Source organism: Mauremys mutica, chromosome 2 (genome assembly GCF_020497125.1).
Source record: "Mauremys mutica isolate MM-2020 ecotype Southern chromosome 2, ASM2049712v1, whole genome shotgun sequence".
NCBI classification, from domain to species: domain Eukaryota; kingdom Metazoa; phylum Chordata; order Testudines; family Geoemydidae; genus Mauremys; species Mauremys mutica.
Window position 1 is genome coordinate 24037600 of NC_059073.1, and position 23098 is coordinate 24060697.

The 23098-nt window shown below is 41.7% G+C and overlaps 1 protein-coding gene across 18 annotated transcripts in view; it reads left to right on the plus strand.

Annotated features, from left to right (window-relative positions):
- The window catches only part of MTSS1 (MTSS I-BAR domain containing 1), a 175256-nt gene that overhangs the window by 48047 nt on the left and 104111 nt on the right, over positions 1-23098 (plus strand). Inside the window, exon 1 of one of the 18 annotated variants that reach the window (XM_045004262.1) lies at positions 18334-18352. The exons of the other annotated variants lie outside the window; for them this stretch is intronic. The gene's annotated coding sequence lies outside the window, so the exon portion shown is untranslated. Of the gene's footprint in view, positions 1-18333; positions 18353-23098 lie in introns of those variants that run through there. 18 annotated transcript variants of the gene reach the window in all.

A 23098-nucleotide genomic window follows, 5' to 3' on the forward strand; every position in this document is an offset into this window, starting at 1 on the left:
ACATAACACACTCCCTACAAGTCTAGTAGATTATTTATAATAATTCATGTGTTAAAGCTAAAGATCACTTGATAAACAGGCGAATAAAGCATGTTATGGTGGATTATCACTGTTGAGAACCAGCGGTTCTCTAACTGTGATGCCCAGAGGAGGCACAGGAATGTGTGAAGGGTGTGTGTGTGTGTGTGAGATGTGTGTGAGATGTGTGCTTTTTATTTTTTTGGTAAGAGCTCTGGCTGTCAGCCTCGGGTGGCTGGGACTTGTGCAGAAGGGCCATGCACACCTGGGAGGCGGGGATATTGGGGACAGCGGGAGTCCCGCCGCTTGGGATCTCCTTTCTTCCCCCTCCATTCCCTCACTGGGAGGCAGCATAGATTTGGGCTCTCCTTCCCTCCTCCCCAATCCTTCACCCGGAGGCGCAGGGCTCCAGCTGTCAGGTCCAGGGTAGCAGCAGCAGAGCAGAAGAATGGGTGGCAGTGGGGTGCTAAGTCTGCTGGGAAAAGTGATATTGATGAATAACACTTTTCACATTACCACCCTTACTTCTGTGCTGCTGCTGGTGCAGCACTGCTGTCAGAGCTGGGTGGCGGTATATGTACTCTGTGTGTGTGATGTGTGGTGTGTGTGTGTGTGGGGGGGGCTTCAGACATGCTGGTTCGGAGGTAAAGCGTTCACATGTTGTACTTCATGGCTGTGCAACGAGGAGCCCAAGTGAGAAGTGTAATCGGGAATGGCGTGCGTGATTAAGCAAACGGACGTTTAGCCTGCAGTTGGGGAAATGAAAGCTATCTTTGAAGGGACAGCGTAATACTCTGCCCATTCCAGACCACTTGATAGAAGGGCACCGTACAGATTTGTGGTGGTTAATTGATAAAGCCTGTAACAGGGTGGCTTGCCCCTAATGGCTGGAGGGCCTGGGTCTAGCCAACCCTGGTTACTAAAGAGGCACATCTGGGTTAGTTTAGGTACTTCCCTATAAAGGGCACCAGCTGGCTACAGTTAAGGCAGAAGCTTAGGAAACTGCAGGAAGTAAGAGAGACTTCTGCAGGAAAGACCCTCATACCCAGGGGGTTTGGAAGCTAGAGCCAGTTAGGGTCTGGAAATGACCTGCCAAAGCAGGGAAGACCTCAGGTAGGAAGGCTCAGAAGTAGGGTGAATTGGCTCCAGCAGAAACACCTGGAGCATGGGGTTTCCCTCCTGAGACTACAGACAGGAAAAGCCTGGGATTGACCTGTCAAGAGTGTAAAACCGATGGATTGTGTTTTGGAGCTTTGTTTATGTGAATCAACTCGCATTCCTGAAAAGGGGTGGTGAATGGACAAGAAAGGTCTGTGTGGAGTTCAAGAAGCTTCTCGAATGGGGGAAACTGAGGCAGGCTGCCTGCAAAGCAACCCAGAGCCACAAGTGGGCACCTGGGAGGCAGCCGGCTTGTGAGTGCAACGTAGTTTTCAAAATGGGAGTGGGGAGGCGAGGGAAGGGTTTTTTAAATAAGCAGGGTGGTTTTTGTGAATAAATGATTAAAGTGGAGAAGAAAAATGTTGATGGTACTGTAATATGACTTGAAATTTCATGCACCGTATAAGTGAACAGTAACCTGCTCTGGAAATTGAGAGAAGAGTTATGTTTCGAAGCAATTGTTGCTTGGTCAGAACAAAGCCTGCCTGTTGAAGCATGGTACTAGAGTACATAAACTTCCTTGCAGTAGAACTTGAATGGGTGTGTGTTTTAAGAATATTTATCTGCCTGTCTTGAGTGCTGCTGGTGGATATTGGACAGAGCTGGCAGGAAGATCTAGCATTCCCCTTGCTTGTGGAAGGACTGATTCATTAAGACTAAAGTAGGAAGACCTCACTGCTCCTTTCACTTCAATACGTGGACTGTTTGATACATTACTGCATTCAGATCAGAGTGTACTACCAAAAAAAACCCAGTGCTTCAAAACCTAAATTTTAATGCCACCTTTTGTATGGGAAATATTCAAGCCCGACTTTCAAAATCGACTTCCATTTTTATGTACACCGTTTTGCACATACAATAAATGATACCCAGAATTGTTTTTGTTCATGTCTAATTCATACTTTCTCTAGTAATTCACCAGGAGTTAAAGTCTTGGCAGATAAATTGCACTTGCAAAAATAGGAAGCCTGGCTTGCAAAGTGGGTTCTCCCGGTATCCTAGGTAGTGCAGCTTTATTGTTTAAAGAATGTCATCAAACTTTAAGAAATCTGTTGTGGAAAATAAGGCAAGGAGGTGCTATTAGCATCATTCTTTACAATTATTTCCTCTAATATGTAAATGTTTCCCTTTTTAAATGAAGTGCATTCCCCATGTAAAAAGCTTTCCCATGACCAATGGGAGTAAACATTAAATATTAACGCTGTGGTTTTAAGTTGCATGGAAATGAAATGGGGCAAGTCAGTTCAGTTTACCTTTGATTCATTGCTTCCAGGAGCTGCAAAGAGAAAAGGTTGAAAGGACACGAGGAATATACGAACCTTTTCTTTAGCTGTTTCACATAATGGCGTGCTGTGTGCCAGACAGCAACCTAGCTAAGGAGATATGTTGAGTTTAGGTTGTGTGTAAATTTTTATTTTTAAATTGCATGCCAACAGTATCTGACAGTGGAACATCCGTTTATATAATCACAGTAATTTCTAGTTAAGGGTATTTCAGGTCTCTCTCAAAAGGGGAAACAGCCTAACCAAATGACTCAACGCTCGGCAAGCTAAAACTGTCTCTGGTTCCTCTTGGATAGAGGAGTGAACGGATTGGTTTAAACAAAAGGCTGGGTGCCAGGAAATTCTAAATTCTAATCCCATCTTTGACATTTTTCTTTCTCTCTGTGACCTAGCTGATTAGAGTGGGTCCTCCTGGCCTTAAAAATCTATTAACTCTGGGCAAGTCACTTAGTTTATTTTCCTCCATCTGTTAAAAGGGTGAGTATTTTCTTACTTAGTGTTGTGGATTAATTCATGAAATGGATAAGAGTATTTTTTTTTTAAATAAACGCTCAGTGTCTTCCCCATAGTCACCTGTAGGATGCAGTGGTTGATGTATGTCGGACTGGGAGTTTTTCCATCAATGCCCCACAAGGCTGGCAACCATGCTCTGCTTTATCTTTAAAGCTCTCCCCACTTTCTTTTGCTTCTTTTAAATTATTTGTAAATTTCACCACTCCTGAGAACACAACGAGAACATATGATTTTTTGAGGGTGGGGTGGGTGGTAAACACTGGTAATTGTTCCCCATTTCTGGCCAGATTTCTAATGCCTGGTTCATGTAGCTCTACTGAGCAAATGGTAGAGCTCACATTTTATTCAGCAAGGCTTTATGTGCTGCTTTTCTGTCCTTTACCTGCATCTGTGGGTATCTTCCTTGTTTTGGAAGCACAAACGCCCTGTGGTGAGAAGCAACATCGTCCATATATTTGCATTAAACTAGATGACCCATAAATATACAACCTGAAAAATAATCTGGTTGTTACTGGTCACGTTTGCGAAAAGCAAGGTGTTTTGGACCCTGATTGTTCTAGCTCTGGGTAATGGGGTTAGGGCTAGCCACAAATAAGTGCACCACAGTCGTGAGCGCTAACAAGCCCAGGTGTTTTGCCTAGTGGAGGCAGACCTTTCTGATAGATTTCATACTAGATTTGGCTGTGTAAAGCAGGTGTAAAACTAGACAACTTTGAAAGGCTTGTCAATGTTCCACTGCCCTATCTTAGTTCCCTTCACTCCAGGTTTTTATTACAAGATACTAATGAAAACAATATGTTTAGACACTGAAACTTCCATGCAATAAATGTAGAGAACACTTCAGTTCTCTAACTTACCTCCTGTTTAGTACTTCCGTTTACTCTTTTAGATTTCATTTCAGCAACTAAAGATGTTATCTCTAATTAATGACATTTAAAAAAAAACCAGTCTACAGGGAGTCTGGTTTCTTGGGATTTTTTTTTTGAGAAATCTCAAATTACTTTTAACTCAGATGAAAACCTTTTAATGTTGTTTTTTATTTATAAGTTTTAGACCTGATCATGCTGACAGGAGAGTGGGAGTAGAATTGTTTTGGCAGGAACATAAGGGACTGCATCTCTAGTTTGAATGAGAGCTTTCTAGACGTGGCTTATCAATTAATTAGGCCTCTACTTTGGCAGGCTTCAGTGAGAGTGCTAAACAGTGATGACATAAAGAAGGCCCAGTATGACACAAATATTAATGATTGTCAGTTAATTCCTGTGTGACTCAGATGGGTGGATCTGGGATCAAAAGGACTGCTGTCTTTCGACTTCATGGAATGTAGAATGCCTTTTGGGGCATTGCATTGTATATCCATCTGTAGTAACATGTGGATGAACTCTTTGCGGTGCTAAGTGGGAAACGTGCTTGTACATTTCCCAGTGATCGGCCCAGAGTGAGGAGGATAGGTCTTGCTTTACTCGAGAAGGATTGAGATGCCTGGGTGGGATAGGGAATTCCATGTTGACTAGGAAGGACAGGTGACTGCCATGTTAGAACCTTCAATATACAAAATATTATTTCCCCTTTCTCCTGAACCTTCCTGCTCCATACTGTTGAAATAATCATCTTTTTTTAACTCCTCTTGCTTGTTTGAAAATGTAATACCCGTTGTATCTTTCCTAGATTGATAGATTAAAAGGCCAGAGGGGACCACTACGATCATCTAGTCCAGGGGTCAGCAACCTTTCAGAAGTGGGGTGCCGAGTCTTCATTTATTCACTCTAATTTAAGGTTTCACGTGCCAGTAATACATTTTAATGTTTTTAGAAGGTCTCTTTCTATAAGTCTATAATATATAACTAAACTATTGTTGTATGTAAAGTAAATAAGGTTTTAAAAATGTTTAAGAAGCTTCCTTTAAAATTAAATTAAAATGCAGAGCCCCCTGGAATGGTGGCCAGGACCCGGGCAGTGCGAGTGCCACTGAAAATCAGCTCGTGTGCCGCCTTCGGCACGCGTGCCATAGGTTGCCTACTCCTGATCTAGTCGGACCTCCTGAATAACACAGGCCATAGAACTCCCCCAAAATAATTCTTAGAGCAGATCTTTTAGGTTGGATGTTTTTTCTATCTTGATTTAAAAATAGCCACAGATGGGGAAGTCACTATGTCCTTGGTAAATTGATCCAATGGTTAATTACTCTCACTGTTAAAAAGGTACGCCTTATTTCCAGTTTGAATTTGTCTAGCTTCAGCTTCCAGCCATTGGATCATGTTATAATTTTCTCTGCTACACTGAAGAGCCCATTATTAAATATTTGTTCCCTGTGTAGAAACTGATGGGCTGTAATCAACTCACCCCTTAACCTTCTCTTTGTTAAGCTAAATAGATTGAGCTCCTTGAGTCTATCACTATAAGGCATGTTTTCTAATCCTTTAATCACTCTCATGGCTCTTCTCTGAACCCTCTCCAATTTACCAGCATCTTTCCTGAATTATGGACACCATTGAAATGTGGACACAATATTCCAGCAGCAGTTGCACCACTGCCAAATACAGAGGTAAAATAACCTCTCTACTACTTCTTGAGATTCCCTGTTTATACATCCAAGGATTGCATCAGCCCTTTTGGCCACAGCTTTGCACTGGGAGTTCGTGCTCAGCAGATTCTCCACCGCACCCCTCCAAATCTTTTTCAGAGTCACCAGCTCCTAGGATAAGAGTTCCCCATCCTGTAAATATGGCCTACATTCCTAACAGGCCCAGAGTAGCCCTTCTAGCTGTGCTCCTCTCCCCTGGCTAATTACCTGTTTCATCTCATTCTGCACCTCAAATAAAACTGGGCCATGATTTAAGCAAGTTGCAGTTTGCAGTTGCTGGTGAGAGCCTGTGGGAGGAACTGTGCAAGGGCTCTGAAGCACAGCGGTGATTCATAGATTTTTAAATGCCGAGGACACTGATGGCTTTCCACAGAATCAAGCAAACTATTGCTGTCCTACAGCAGAGCTAGGCACAGGAGTGTGCAGACTTCATGAGACTGAAGACCCTGATGGGAAATGTGCTAGTCCCTGAGCTGCCTCTCCTTTGAATAAAATTGACGTGATTTGACCAAACAAGTACAAGCGGATTTGTTGAGACTTGTCCTTGTTGATAACAGAAAGAGACTTTTAAAATGGAAAAAAAAAATGCTGTGTATGACTCCTTCCATGTGAGGACCTTTCAGCAGTTATTGGAACTAAGGGACTGATTCTCACATACACCTATGAGGCGCACATCCCCCCCTTTATACTTGAACCTCATACAGACATGGCACATAAAGAGTGGTGTCGCACTGAGGCGCACAGATTAAATGGCTTGCACAGGAACAAACAGCACCTTGACGGAGGTGGGAACGGAACCCATGAATCTTGTTCCCCTGCTTTAATCACTAGTATAAACTTAGGATAAAAGGTGATCTGTAGGTTTTTATTCAACAGGCACCAACAGGTTCTGTTTAGCAGTGGGCAGTAGTTTGAGCTCACTTGCTTTAGCATTAGCAGTGCTGACATGGCCACCCGTCTTACTTTCTAATTTCATTTCTTCCTTCGCCAAATTGTAGTGTATTTTGGGATTTTAGAAACTCCAGCAGCACATGGGACTTACTGGCATTTCTCTTAGTCTCTCACTGTTGCTCTAGTATTGCTGCAGCTTCATTGCTGGTAGTAATGGTGCTGGCAGTCAGCGTTCATGCAATTATATTGTCTAGAGCTGCTGTGAGCGGGGTTAGCTGACACCATGGTGGTGAAGTAGGTAGTGGCTTTTCTATATTCACACTTTCTTTCTTGTTGTAACTGGTGGCAGTGCAGTTGCTGGAGATCTACGAACAATGCCATGTAGTGGACATGGATTGGTTTGGAAACACAAAATAGCTTCCCTACTGGTGACGTCAGTCTTACGCAGAAATGAGCAAGATAGTACAGAATAATATTGTGTACCTGTTATTCTGGAGATAGTTTTATTTTGTTTCTACACAACAGGCCAACTTTTAATCACTGTTAACCAAAAGACTTTTTAAAAAGGACATGTAGAAATAGAAATCTAGTCATTTTCAATAATAAAAAAAATGCAATTATTTTAGGGTACTGTGTTTGCCTCAAGTCCCCTGCCAGAGTTTATGGCTTTACAGCTACACATTCCTATGTTTCTATCCTCTGTTGTTGTGTGAAAAACCCATAGAATCAGAGGAAAGAGATTACAGATCAACAGACTAGACAAACTGTTGAATGCATCTTTCAGCTGAATCATCTTTCAGCTGTATTTATTTTGATTTACATACAAAAGGGTGCCTATCTCAGCCTCTAAGCATCTTTGACATAAAATTGAAACCAAACAAAAAGCACTAAATAGTACAGTAATCTTCAGTCATAGAGTTTAAGGCTAGAAGGGACCACCAGATCACCGAGTCTGACCTCCTGTATGTCAGAGACCACCAGCACCCACACACTAAGCCCCACAACTGAAATTAGACCAAAGTATTACAGCTCACAGCAGACTAGACTATTATATGCCACGTCTGCCCAAAGGAGGGATCAAGGTATGCCAGTGCCTGAGGCCCTGCATTAGCAGGTTGTGTTACAAATAACAATAAAACATTTTTTATATTCTTTTAAACTCTCCTTCCTAGAAAGGTGCTGGCAGTTTCTCTGGCTGGTGTGCTTCAGACCTCTAATGGCTTGTAAAATGCCTAAGAACAGTGCCTATTTTGCGAAGTGGTTTGTAACGACACAGATAGCACTGCTGTACTTTGGCCGGGGCTTGTTTTGTGGAGAGTTCCTCTTTGCTGATGAGTGTGCACTTGTAGCGCATACCATTGAAGACGTGCAGCATCAAATCGACTTCTTTTCTGGATCGGCAAAGTGATTTGGACTCTGTCAGCCGCAAGAAAACTGATATGTGACTCTCAAAGCCATATTTTATGGGCAGTTGAAAATGGGAGCACATACCCTGGGAAGCCAATGAAAACAATATAAGGACACTCTCAAAGATCACCTAAAAGCTGACAAAGTTGACCCGAACACATGGGAAGCTGCTGCTGCCAATAGATCAGGATGGCGTCAGGCCTGTTGGTCTGTGGTTAAAGCCATCGAGAATAGCAGAACAGAAAATGCCAAAGAGAAGTGTGAGTGAAGAAAGCAGACTGTGGTGAAAACATGAGGCCACGTCTGCCCAACGTGTAGATGCATCTGCGGATTCCTCACTGGTTTACTTTCGTACAATAAGATGCACTGAAACAAACTGATTCTCCTACTTCTTATCAGAGACCTCAGAGGTCTGTTGTACTTTGGCCAGTGCCCTGGATAAGAGTTTTCCTGTAGCATCAATGGAGCCCATTAAGAGGCTTGAACACATGTAGAGATGCTGCATTTCGATTTGAGACAAGGTTGCCTGTAACGATGATAATTATGACAGTTTAGAGTGCCTTGAGGTATATTACTTGGTAGGATTGTCACCCAAGCAGCTTTTTGAAATACTGTAACAGGGCTACCTTTGAACCTCAATATGCTCTTCTACCCCTCTTCCCACCATTGACACTGCAGGAAGGGACTGGACTATAGGGAGGCTTGTTTCCTTCTAAGCAAGCACAGCTATATCTGAGTAACAGTCCCATTTTCAAAACCTGTACGTTGCCGCTTTAAAGCTGGAATAATTAAAAATAAGTCAAGGTGTATTCTGTGATGTATTTTAAACAGTAAGCCTGGCAGATTTATTTTAATTTGATAATTTGGGTGAAGAACGAATTACCTTAATTTTTTATTAGCTCCTTTAGGTATAGGTTGTGCGGAGTGTAGTGTCCTGCAACTTGGAATTACCCTGGAAAATTGCCAACTAACTGCCACATTTTTGCTCTAGCTGAAAACAAATTGTCCAACAGCTTGTAATATGTGGTTTTGAATCATCCCAGAAATCTTTAATTGGATATGTCCACCATATGTGGATAAAATTGCCTCTCACTTCACAATTTCTCCAGCACTTCTATGCAGACTGACAGATTGAGATGGCAATATATATAAAAATACCTTTGAAATAATACCTTTAAAGATGATTTTCTTCTGGCACATATTTAAGCAGCTGGGCCATTTCTCCAAATTCGAGCCCCATCCTCTAGAGCAGTGGTTCTCAAACTTTTTGTGACCCCTTTCACATAGCAAACCTCTGAGTGAAACCCCCTTTATAAATGTATAAAAAAGTGTTTTAATTTTAACACCATTATAAATGAGGGAGGCAAAGTGAGGTTTAGGGTGGTTGACAGCTCGCGACCCCCCCCCCCCGCCCCATGTAATAACTTTGGGAACCCCTGAGGGGTCCCGACCTCCAGTTTGAGAACTCCAGCTCTAGAGTAACTATGCCCTTGGTTTTCTAAACAGTAATACCTTTAATGGCTAGGTGCCTGGTTTATGTTCTCTGGCAGTATGGTTTGTATGTTTGTCTAATCGCACTGAGGACCATGAACCTTGCACTATTGTAGCACACATACATATTGCGCCCTCCCCCTATGGTTTTGTCTAGGTCTTGGTTTAAAAAGGGGATAAATTAGCTATGCTGGACTCCTTCAATCAAGTCTTGCACTTTACAAGATGGAAGGTATTGGCAAGGCAGCTTAGTAGATCTTGCTTTGCATTACTTGTTCTTAATCCAGTAGAAAATCCCTGGCCAAACAAGGTACGCAAAGCTTCTGGATCCTTGTTCTATAGGAGGGTGGTCTATTTGGAGGAAAAACTGATCTGCATGGAAGAATTTGGAACACTTTTTTTTTTTTCTCCATGGACAAGGTTGGGGAGCTAAATAAGAAGTCAGAAAGTTTGCGAATGAGTCTTTTCTCTCCCACCGTGCATGCTGAATCCTCCTTTCTTTGCCAGTAAATAGCAGTTACCCTAACTACAGTCGGGTACCTCCTACACCGTGGCTGGTTGGAGAGAGGAGCTGACAAATAAGGTTGGCGGTCTGTCTTCTAGAATTGTGAGGGTTATCTTTTTGAAGTGCTTTGAGGGTGGTTAAGAACGGATGATTAATACTGAGCTTGTGCATTACTGCTTTTTTTGGTCACATGGGTCTTTCTGGTAGTTTGCCAGTCAATTCAGGGGCAGTAGAGGATAGATGAAAGGGGGCAGTCAACTAGGGAGAAGCACCCAACAAAATCTGGCTGTAGCCATTCCAAAGTTCTTCCCTTGTTGAGGGACAGACGGTTGGCCTCAGCGAAAATAATATCTGGACTGTCACGTGTGTAGGAACAATATGGCAGTGAGGCCAAGCACAGTTAGAGAATGCTCTTTCTCCAGAGAATGAGAACTTGAGGAATACCTGATCAAGTCTTCTGTGATTGTCCCATCAGAATTGCAGTAAACCCACAATGGCAGAGGTATCAAAAGACCTGTGAGAGGATGATTTCAGTTGGTGGAGCCCTACCTCTACGTAATCATACATGCAGGCTCAGTTCCGCTCTGACTCCACAAATATTACTTACCTTAATATAACTGTAAAACAAGCAGCAACAGATTTATAAAACAATATTTTGTATATATTAGAGAGGATTAGAGTACATATAAAAATGTTGCTGCTTGTTTTACTGCAGTCTTATCTACATTTGGTGTGTGTAAAGTTACATAAAAGATGTAGTAATGAAAACCTAGGTTACATCAAAAAGTGTTCTTGTAGCAGGATGAGGAGGACAGAAAATGTTTATGCTTCTTGAACTGCAGTTGTGATAGTGGGGGCTAATAGTTATTCTAGTATATTTGTATATTTTTTGTAAGAACTCCTGCTTTTCTGATTGCAAAACCTTTTGATGCCCAGTTTATCTCTGCACGCTCAGCATCATTTGAAAAACTGATTTAACGTTACCTCAGCTTCCTCATCTCACAGGAGCGAGATGCTTGGCTGAAAGGGATTATACCCATGGAAATTAAAGGTCATCTAAATCTTGGGGCAATTATTTCTGCATTGTACACTGTGGTGTACATTTGTGTACAGAGACCTGCTTGCTTTGCATTTGCAGGTCTGAAGATTTTTTAAATTTAACAATAATTTTATTTGGAGTAAGCTAATGTGAAACACAACTCTTTGCAGTTCTCTTGTAAGCCTTTAATGAAACATGCATCTTTGATTAGTAGTTCAGACAAGCTCCATCCTGATTATAAAATATAGTGGGCCTGTTTCTAGACCTCCAGCACAGACTTACAGGAAAGGCACTATAACTGAAGCTTCTGGCTGATTGCAAAAGTTTTTGTTTAGTGTCTAATTCTGAAAGTCCTAGGTAGCCTAGCACTACATTTTTATTTGGGGGGGGGGGAGGGTGGTGTGAGGGAGGGATTGTTTGCGCTTGTGAGCACTTGTGAATCCAAATGTTTTTTATAAGTGAGATGTTATGGCATGTAGTTCATGGCAAATAACATAGTTGTCCTTCTACAATGTCAGCTTAAGCAGCTAGTGGAATAAGAACAAAACATGACTTTAAAAGACAAATGCATAATAAGTTTCAGTCTTAGGTGAATTTGGCATTTCATAACAAAGAACCTCACTCATTTGTACTAATGACTGGAGACTTTCAGTAATTTACTGCATTTTTGCAATCTGTAAGGTATAATGAAAACAAATGACGCAAGGACAGTGTATCAGAATCTACCCAATTTATTTTGACAGTTCTAGTTTTAATTCCTTAATAGTTCATGATACGTTATGACATATTTAGTAAAGTCTTAGAAATGTATCACTACCATTTTGGGCTTTTAAAATTTAGAGAAGGTGAGAGAGGCTGCTATTTTTGCATGCAGATTGTTGAAGCGTTGATTAATGAGGTTTTACTGTAAAAGATGTTCATGGAGTTCCAAAAGTAATTACTGAATTTGGCATAAGTTCTGATCATTTGGCTGTGTTCGAGTTAGTGGTAAATGGAATTTGTGTATGTGCAAGGTGAGTGTAAGTGAGGGAAGCTATAAGGATACATTGTGGGAACCAGGGACAGTCCCCAATAGTTTTTAAGAGACAGCAGTAGGGGAAAATACGTTTTAAAGCAAGGAGCGCTCTCCCTTTTAAAAGCTCATTCTTCATTAGAGACAAAGCAGGACTTCAGCATAGCGAATCAACCCTTTAGACATCCTGGGATCACCTACATTGGAAGTGGTGAAAAGTAGTCTAGCTGGCATTCATTTCAACTGTTCTGTGATTCTCTGTTATGGTTTTGAAAGCAAGATGTATTGTTTGCAAGAGTTTGGAATGCCCGGCGACTTAAAAGGTAGCTAGAGAACATGGAAATAAGTGCAACTGCTTTTTCAGTAGCTCGTCATAGCTTTTTGGTGGTGGTTGTTTTTGAATTCAAAACATCTCTTTTCAGATCTGATCATGGTTTGATTAAACTTAATTTTATCAGTATTTTAACCCCCATGCTTATGCAGCAAAACATGCTGACGGTCCAAATTCGTGCTTCTCAAACTATGGAGTCAAGAGTGGTTTTAAAACTGGTTCTACTTATCTTCTTCCAGTAATGCGAATTGATACAGTACATCTGTGCAACTCGAGAACAAACAAGTATGAAGTCATATTTCTCGAAATAGCACATAGGATGAAAATGCTGAAGACAGCTTTTATTTAATCTCCTGTCGATCCTCATGTACAGGAGTCTGGAATCTTGGCTTTGACTCTGCATGAAGAATGATCCCACTATCAACATCTGGGCTCTAGTTGGGAACAGATCTGCTTTAGATCAGTCTCTCTAATAATTTTTGTAAAGAAATACACTTAATATAAGAAATGTGTGTGGTCTCCAAACCAGCCCAGATTTCCAAACAAACAAAAAACGAGAGCAGATAGGATCTAAGTAACCTTAAAATGCTGCCAGCTGTCAGAGTCCACCGAGCTTTGTCTGTTTTTCTAGTCTGCAAAAGGTAAACTGGCACTTTCATTGCCTACTTCTGCATCTTTTCAGGTGTTAAATTAGAACTTTCCTTCTGCTCCACTGTATCTGCATGCTCTCTCAGATAATCTACACTGCCATGTTGCCATTTTTTTCAAGTCTTAACTATTTAAAAACTATTAGCTAGAGAATCAGTTATTACAATATTTTGTTTTATATAGAAGAGTGATTCTCTTCCCTGTCCTATAACAAACCATTAGGATGTTTTAGTGGTGATGGCTCACTCTTTGGCTTTTGATCTCTGGGCAAATGGGGTAATTTTTCAGTGTAAGAGTTACTTCTCAGCATTTCTTAATGCCTGGTAAAGCCTATATCTATCCTTTTTCTTAACTCTTTGTAGAGTACATCTAACTGTTAGTAATTACTTTGAGTGACACTGCATTACTTTAACTTCCACAGGGTTGTGTTAAACGGTGAACCAAGAATAACTTTAAAAAAAAAAAAGGAGGAGAAAAAGTAGCCTGGTGCAGTTTCCTCATTCTTTTAAGAGGAAGCTGCAGTGCACGCAGCGCAGAGTTGACCTGGCGTTTGCTCCAAGAAATGGCTTTAACGCCTCTGAATTAAAGCTAATACAACTGCAGTCTGTGCACAGTAAATTGAGAGTCAGGGGAGGTAAACAGGAACTTAAAATTTGTCATAATGAAACTGATTCCTAATCTGTTCAAAACAAACTTGCACATGAAATGTGGAGCAACTAGACTTGCAGCCAAATTTATCTCTGGTGTCACTCCGTTGCATTACACCAGGGAAGAACTTGCCCATGGTTTGTTTTTCAAACAGTTTTAATTAGAATATTATTCTAATATACAATATAATATTTGGAAGGCAGACGAGGAAGAAGAGATATATTGACTCAGACTATATGTGAAATGTTTTTCTTCATGCAGTCAACTATTCTTAACGGGAAACAAATTAGTTCAACAGCAAATTCACAAATTGCATCAGGACTGGTTAAAGTAGAATTTAATATGGTTTTGAAAGCAGATCTCTTTTAATTACTCCTCACGTACTTTTAAAAAGAACAAAATGCAAAAAAAGACCTGTGCATGATGATGATTAATTGGTGAAAAGAAGTTACCGAGTGCAGGAATAATAATTTTCCTGGGTTGAGCATCACCTTAATTATGGAATTTGTACCGTTCTGCCCCGAAAGGTGGCTTTGATGAGTAGCCTTTTGAAAGCATGTTGTGTTGCTGTTGTGCTTACCACACCCTAAGTCGCTGGTGCCATTTTTAGAGATAATTGAAAGTTCACAGAAGAGCAGTAGTGCTGAAACTGCAGCCTAGTATCTTTAGCATTGGGGGAAATGCTATAATTTAGTCATTTTGGAAACAAAATATAAATCTGTTACTGTATGATTGAGAATACACATTGTTTTGGCTTCTTCTGATCCTCTACATCCATCCAATAATAACTGTCCACACAACATGGTTTAAGTAATCGGTGTTCACTTTTTTAAAATAAGGATGTAACCATAGAAACAGAAATGGAGGATAAGAAATTCCACGTAACCTATTGTATGTGAGGAAAAATAGATGTTGACCAAAGAGATGTATGCATTTAATGGTAGGGTTATTTAATGATTTGGTTAGCTAGGTTATGTGAAATTAACAAATCATTGCAGAAGGAAGTTAATTACAGCGGCACATGTGGCATTTCAGATTGTTTAATGGTGTAGCCAAGAATAGGCATTTTTAGGCTAAATTTCCAAAGGAGGCAGGTCCACACCAAAAGTGTGCATTTATTATATTTGCATGCACGAATAAGCAAGTCGGAGGCCTTATTTGCACAGGAGCCTGATTGTCAGTGGGGAGAGCTCAGCCCTTCCTTAAAACCAGTCCTTTAAGATGTCTCAGTTTGGTCTTCAGGAAAATGAGATCTAAAATCACTAGTCACTTTTGAAAACCTTAGCTGAAATGAACAGCTCATGCTCTCCTATGTTGGACAAATCGTGTTTAGTATGAATCTAGGAGCCAAAGTGGCAGGACCCTTTCATCTGGGGAATGTGGAAACGGGACCTAGTGCTTAAATTGGATAGAAATTTGGTAAACTTCCAAGTTTTCATGGAATTGTAACTCTGTTTTTGGCATTTTTCTTATGTGCCTGCAATCCTTCTGAAAATTAAAAGGGAAAACCATTTTGGGATGTGAGTGATGGACTTCTGTGTATCGTTTGCACTAAGAATAGCAGAACTGTTCAATCTATCCTAGTGATTTTATTTGAAGTGCTGAAATGCTGATGAATCTATATACTGGTGCTGAGTTAACAGTGCAAGAGTAGGTGGTTATGCCATGGTTCAATTTTCCCTTTTGCTTATGTTTTAAGAGGTGGCTAAAAAAACCTCCCGTTTATCCAGTTAAGATAATGCCTTATGACTTATTCCGCCAAAAAGTAAATTGGCTTCTGCTGCTTCAATTATTAGACCCCCTCCCCACCCCTGGTTTGAAATACTGCATCTTGAAGTTGAAGATATGGCTCATGGTCAGAAAATTTTCTACCAAGGGCTTAGAGCGTACTGTGTCTTTCCCACTGAAAGGGGATATGGGGGTTTCAAAGGAGTGAAAGAGATGATGTTAAATCAAAGCAGCTTTTTAATAAATATGTGTTTGTTCAAATTTTAAGCGTAGTTTCACTTGGAATGCTTGTATTCTCTAGTTCAAGTTCTTGAAATGTACTGATGGTCAAAAACATTACATTGATTTTGAAGGGATGGTGTTGCCTTCACAGGCTCATTGGAAAAATATTGGAGATAATGCTGTTACCTTGATAATCACTAACATAATTAGCCATGGTCTCAGCTGTAGTATGGAAACAGTTAGTAACATCTAGATAATGTCTCATGCACGTCTTTTTATTAATGGTTTAATTGGCAAATGGAAAATAAACTCAGAAAAGGTGGGTTTAAAACCACTTACATATTTTAGGGTTAAATATTGAATGGATGAGAGGGATGCATTTCTTCCTGAGCATTTTCAAATAGAAAGCAAACCTCTATAAATAGCAACGGTGACTGCTATTGTAACGGTGACTTGCGCTTGTAGCTTCTTTGCTAACCTAGCGAGCAGTGTATAAATATTTGTGTCAAAATGAGTTACTGGTTGTATAACTAGCTACTTTCTATAATACTATGTTTTGGTTCCTACAAATACTATGTTTACTATATATGACCCCACCTTAAGGCGTAATGTGTGTTTTGAGTGTCATGTTAGCCCAAAAAATATACTCTTTGGATAAACAATTATGTACAGTCACACTGGTGTGAATGAGGTGGATTATCTTGAATGTGATTGGATTTAGAAGATGATCATCATTGGCACCAATGGCTTTTAAGCACCAAACTCTCACTGAAAGTCAGTGCGAGTAAGGTGTTTTGACTGCTCTTTGCTTCTTTGAAAATCTCCCCTGTAGTGTTTAAAATATCTAAGCTTGTTTAACTCTTCATTGGGGAGTTATTAATGCCTGCACTCAGAACTGTAGTATCTGAGTGCCTTACCGATGTATTGGTTTGTCCATATAGGTCGATTGGCCTGTCTCATCTAACTCTTCTGGCTGAAAGGATCCCCCCACCTCCCCCCAATGCTCAGTTTATTTATTAGAGTTGGTGGGAAGGCGAGATTGAAACTGGGTTTTACATCTCATTCTGAAACTGCTGAGGTTGGTCCCTGAAGAGTGTTTCACCATCAGGGGCCAGTTGTCAGGAAAGCCCATGTGCCACATGTGTAATGTTTTTGATGGTTTCCAGAGGAATATGCTTGTCATGGGAGGGCTGTGATCCTGCAGAGGGAGGAAGGGGAGCCTGGCCAGCCCTCTGGAGGGCTCTGAAAGGTGAGGACCAAAAACTTGAACCCGATTTTGTATTAAATGGGAAACAGATGATCCACCAATCGAAGCTTTTTTCCACGGTTCTCAGTTTTGCTTCCAGGTACCTACTGGTGTTTATGATGATAATACTGTATGTACATTCATAATCATTTTTAGGTGGCTGTTGAAAGGTGAAGTACCGTAGCCAAATCAAAGGTACCTTTACTAGGTTTGAGAGACTTCAGTACCCTGTTTCCCTAAAGGGTATGGGTATGGGGTTTGAAACCACGCACTGGTTTGTAGTAACAGTGATGAGGAAATCTCGTTTAAGTAACAGTACTGTTAAATTCTTTGAGTATAGAAATGTGTTCTGATTGACAAGGTTAGTAAATGACATATGCTTGTAAAATGTTTCATTACTGCACTTACGGCACAGGAATACAAAGAAATGGTTGTGATTTGGACTGAAATTAAATACTTCTTGTTTGAATGGGGCATCAACTTGCATCCGAGGCTTTCCCTGCTTTCGCTGACCTTTTTTAAATAAAAAAGCTTTAAACGTTGAGAATGATAACGTAAATGGAAGTGTGAATGTTGTGTTCGGGCGAGGCAGCCCCCTGGTGCCAGAGGTTTATAGTGATAATAGACGTGGAATCTGAATTTATCTGTTTAGAGCCTGTTGATGTGGCCAGACAGTTGTTGCATAGTTAGGTGAAACTGCGGCTGTAGCTAGCCACAAGGGCTGGCAGGCCTCTAGCCTCAGTGTTCTACTGTACAGCACCAACTGTCCAGAGAGTGCTAAGAAAAGATGGGTACTTCATCAGCAGTGATGCCCAGGCACCCAAGTGGACCCTGTCTCTCTCTCAACTGCCTGGCTGCTCACGTATCTTTTAATTTACTGGACTGATTTGAAGTCCTCTTCTCAGGCTGTTGTAGGCATACCAAAGCTAAGTGCCCAGTCTATTTAGCAATGTGCAGGCCCTTCTCTGAATGCTATTGTAAAGCTGAAAGAAATAGGAATTGCTTTTTGTTACTAGCTTTTCTGTGTAAAGTGGGGCCTCTTTATATAGAGCATCTTGTCTACTATGAAGTGTGTTTAAATAGAATGTCCATATTAACGAGCGAGCTTGCTTGTATGCTCTGTGCGTGACGTCTGTCTGCCTGCTCTTCTCTATTTTGCATTTTTTTCTTCCCCACTTTACCATAGAAAAGCTGCTGAAAGGTGGGGGTTCCAGTGTCATTTCTCATCCTGTCCTTCATGTATTCCCTTATCTGAAATCCCATTCATCTTCTATCCCACCCCCAAATGCCATTAACTGATCTCAAGATGATAGGAGTGAGACAGCTGTTGCTATGGTTATACAATTGCTTCCATTCTAACCCTGTTTCCAATTGCTCATAAACATTCCAAACCTTCTGTGTTGAAATTTTAGGGTCTTTGTCTCTGCCTAATAGGGTGGTTGGGTGGGAGACTGTGTGGGTGTGTTATAAGTTTGAGCAAGTGCTATGCTGGGTTAGGGCTTCAAAGAAACCTGTGTTAAGTAAACCACAGCATGAGATACTTTCTGTGATCGAGCTTTGCTGTAGCATTCCATTGGCATGATGCAGGTGTCAGGATCATTGTCAGGATGCCATCTCCGATTGGATCAGTGAGTATGTATCGAAGTAATGTTGTCGTTTAGTCATGTGACCTAGGACAGGAGTAGGTCTCTGGAGCCTGCCCAACCATATTGGAGACCAAAATACATTTCTCATGCTGTTCAATATGGTAATATCTTTTCCTAACTCAAACTGTCAAACGCACTGTTGAAGAACGCAGAATACATACATATCTGTGTTCGTGTTTAAGGGGGACGTAGTCCTGTGACTAAACCTATTCCAAACTCAGATTAATGTCCTCTCCTGGATTTTATATTTTGCCTTCTCTTGGATATTATCCTTGGTTAGCATTTTGAAGGTCATTATTGGTCAGTTGTATGGGCTGCTGAGAGAGCCAGCTGGTTAGGATGGCATTCAACCAGCTATGCTGCTGCTTCTGTGATCTGGAAGGCGAGGGAAAGGATCAGAAGAGGAATATGGACGTATAGCACTCTTACTACTCAAAATTATCATAAGCTTTTGTGGGCTAAAACCCACTTAATCGAATGCGTTCAGTGGAAAATGCAGTAAGAAGATATATATACACAGAGGACATGAAAAAATGGGTGTTGCCATCCCAACTATAATGAGACTAATCAATTATTGGTATGGCAACAGCCATTTTTTCATGTTCTCTCTGTATACATCTTCCTACAGTATTTTCCACTGCATGCAGCCAATGAAGTGGGTTTTAGCCCACGAAAGCTTATGCCCATATACATTTGTTAGTCTCTAAGGTGCCACAAGTACTCCTTGTTCTTTTTGCTGATACAGACTAACACGGCTACCACTCTGAAAATTATCATAGTAATTATGGTGGAGTGACTCTTCCCATGCCGATGAACTAGGAGCAGGTATTCATGAGGTGGGGGTAGTGGCATCACACATGCAAATTTCAAGAACACTACCAAACCCATGAATTGTCAGATTGAGTAGTGCTAGCTAGATAAATTGGGCACACATAAACAGTATGGGTTTTTAAATGGCTAAATGTAAAATGACTACATCTAGGGACAAAGAATTTAGGCCATACTTATGTGACTTTTTTTTTTTTTTGGGCGGGATGGGGACTTCATCCTGGAAATCAGTGATGCTGAAAAGCACTTCGTGGTCAGGATGAATAGTCAAGTTAGTTCCCATTGCAAACTCAGTGGCCAAAAGGGCTAATGTGATCCTTGGATGTATAAACAGGGGAATTTCAAGTAGGAGTAGAGAGGATATTTTACCTCTGTATTTGTCAGTGGTGTGACCACTGCTGGAATACTGTGTCCACTTCTGGTGTCCACATTTCAAGAAGGACATTGATAAATTAGAGAGGGTTCAGAGAAGAGCTACAAGAATGATTAAAGGATTAGAAAACATCCCTTTAAGTGATGACTCGAGGAGCTCAATCTATTTAGCTTAACAAAAAGAAGGTTAAAGGGTGACTTGATCACCATCTGTAAGTATCTACATGGGGAACAAATATATAATAAGGGGCTCTTCAATTTAGAAGAGCATGGTAGAACACGATCCAGTGGCTAGAAGTTAAACTAGCCAAATTCAGACTGGAAATAAGGCATAAATTTTTAACTGTGAGAGTAATTAAGTTTTTATGGCATGAGGTCAGACTACATGATCACAGTGGTCCCTTTTGGCCTTGGAATCTATGACTCTGTAGTGCATATTCTTTGAACTACAATCACTAGAGCAGGGACGGGCAAACTTTTTGGCCTGAGGGCTGCATCGGGGTTTCATAAATTGTATGGAGGGCAGGTTTGGGAGGGGGTCGTGGCCCGGCCCACATCTCCTATCTGCACCCCAGGACCACTGCCCCATCCCCCCCCCCCACACTCCCTGTCCTCTGACTGCCCCGGACCCGCGCCATGCCATCCAACCCCTCCTCTCATTCCTGATGCCCCCTCCCCGACCCCTGCCCCATCCAACCACCCCTTCTCCCTGTCCCATGACTGCCCCCGGAACCCCTGCCCCTGACTACCCCCTGCCACCCCCTCCAACCCTCCCTCCTTCCTGACTGCCCCCCCTCCCCCGGAACTCTCCTGCCCTTTATCCAACCCCCCCTGCTCGGTGCCCCCTTACCACGTTGCCTGGAGTGCTAGTGGTGCTACAGCTGCGCCACCCGGCTGGAGCCAGGCCACCTCGCTGCCACCACTGCCCAGCACAGAGCACTGGGTCAGGCTGGGCTCTGCAGCTGCCCTGCCCCAGGAGCTCACAGCCCTGCCGCCCAGAGCATTGCGCTGGAGGTGGAGCGAGTGAGCTGAGGCTGCGGGGGAGGGGGAACAGCAGGGGAGGGGCTGGGAGCTCGCCTCCCGGGCCAGGAGCTCGGGGGCTGAGCAGGACAGTCCCGCGGGCTGTAGTTTGCCCACCTCTGTGCTAGAGGGTGTCTGGGTCTTGCTGTGACACCTCCCATCCAGTAGAGGGTGGCGCACAGTGCTTGCATATGGTGGGAAGACAGTCACACTAACATATGTATATAAATGGGATGCACTAATTGAAGATTTTATTCATATTAATATTTGGGGTCCCCTTTAATCTATTTCTTCTAAAGCAGTGGTCCCCAACCTTTTCGTCTGGCAGGTACCAGACGAAGGACCGTGGCGATGGTGGAAAATCCGCCGAAATGCCACCGAATTTCTGCTGCATTTTGGCGGTGCTGCCTCTCGACCACCTAACCCAGATTTTAGAGATCCTCTCAGTGAGCTCCCCCAGAATGGGAGAAACTTGGAAAAAGAATAAAATACGTTGCAGCCAACATGAGTCATTGGCTTTTGCTTTCCCTTCTGTAGAAGTGTGGGGATGGGGAGATTAAAGGAAGCAAATGGATAGGGATAAAAATGTGAAGTGTGTTTTTAATTTTGTACCATATGTACCAAATATTGGATACGACATGCTGGAGTGGCTTCAGCCTAAATCTTTGGAGGAACCATGTGCTAACTGTCATGATTTACATGGATCCATAAAGCAACACAAATCCCCTTTTGTAAGTGTGTGATGTGTCTTAGTATATACTTTCTTTAGCAGCTCCCTTCAATAGTTTTTGTTTACATTATTAACTCTACTTATTCCTCCCAATTCCCTGCCTATCAGTTTAGCCACATTCCTTTGCTGAAAGAAGAGAAATGTTTTTCATTTTTAGAAACTTACCAGCCTTCAAGTTACAATTCAATTTGTGGCTTCCTGAGAAATTACTTTGGCAGCACAAGTCTTTAGTGGTTACATAGAATTTTAAACAGCTGTTCCGTACAGGCCCAGACTGACTGCAAATAAGACTTAAATCTCTTTCCATTACAGTAATGGTGTTTCCCCTAAAGCCAGGACAACTGGTTAGCTAATCATATCACAGATTTTTCAGCACTGACAGTCCTAAAATATCAAATCAGTGAATTAGGAGGGAGCCAGGGAGCCTTTCTTTTTGGGAAGATTTAATATATCTTAGCTGTTTGATACATTGCCTCTGGCATAAGTTTTATTTTTATAAAATCTGACCTCATTTGCTCTGTTGTCTTGTAAGTAGAATTCCCCTGTACCTGCTACTGTTGTTCACACGTTAGTCATCAATGACTGTACACCTGCTTTGATATGGACCAGAGCTAATGTCGGTCATAGATTGACCCCACCAAAAGAGGTGCTTTACGGGTGAGAAGGCATGCTGCCCTCAGTAAATGCACCTGTGTTGAATCTGTCAGATGTATGCTGAATATGTGAAAGGACATTACTCCTTAGGATTGTTTTAGCTCTGGATCCCACTAACCACAAAAGAGCAGGTGGCTTTGGAAATAGTGCTTTGCACTTCTTATAGAGTGGGGAAGGTGAGGCACCAAGAAGAATGCTGAGTATTGTCCCTAGTCCTGGTGTGACACCCGAACCCAGGACCTTACGTAGGCAAGTTTTCTACCAATTCAGGTTTGTTTGTTTTTTCCAAAATAACAAACCAAAAATTACTTTAGAGTGACAGTGAGTCGATTCTTAACATTTACAGTATGGCATCACATCACTGTTGGCTGGAGAGAGAGAAGTAGGTTAGAAAATTAAATGTCCAATACATTGATTCCTAGACAAAAGCCAAAACTCTGTGCAGTAAGTACTATGTGCTTAGGTTACTGCTGACGGCAGTTGATAAGCTCCTTTTAATGTTTTCTGCCCTAGTCTACTGTTAAATATTCCAAGAATACAGATGAAACTGTGTAAAATATGCATACTTGTGCACTCGATCCATTTTTCAGAGCAAGTTTGAGGGCAAACAGAAAAAGGTGCTGTGAGGGGTGGTCCCAGGAGGCTTCCCCTAATGAAAGAGTGTGACCCTAAGGGGGCTGACATCACTGAAGGAGTCCTCCTAAGGACTGATCCAGAGCTGTTCAAGAGTGCCTGATCTGTGGATCCGTGACGGGGGTATTTGTGCTTCTAAGTGGACAAACAAAACAATCAAACTTTAAACTTCAGATGGAGAAGTTCTGATGGACCGATTTCTCCAGGCTGGAGAAGCGGCATGTGCATAGAGCTATTACCTACTCTGATTACACTGCACTATGGGAATCATTCTGCACACACTTTTGTATCATAAAAAACCTGGCTTTACAAGACCACTGAAGTGACATAACTTCTTCCGCATAAAATGGAAGCCTTTGACCCACTCGTTCTGGGGAGGCTGCATTTCAGTCATCACCTTGCATGCCTTTAGTCTTCAGTCTGCTGAGTTGACTAAACTGCCTGGATTCTTATTATGGTTAGATGATGTTGCATGCTGTCTTGAAAATGCC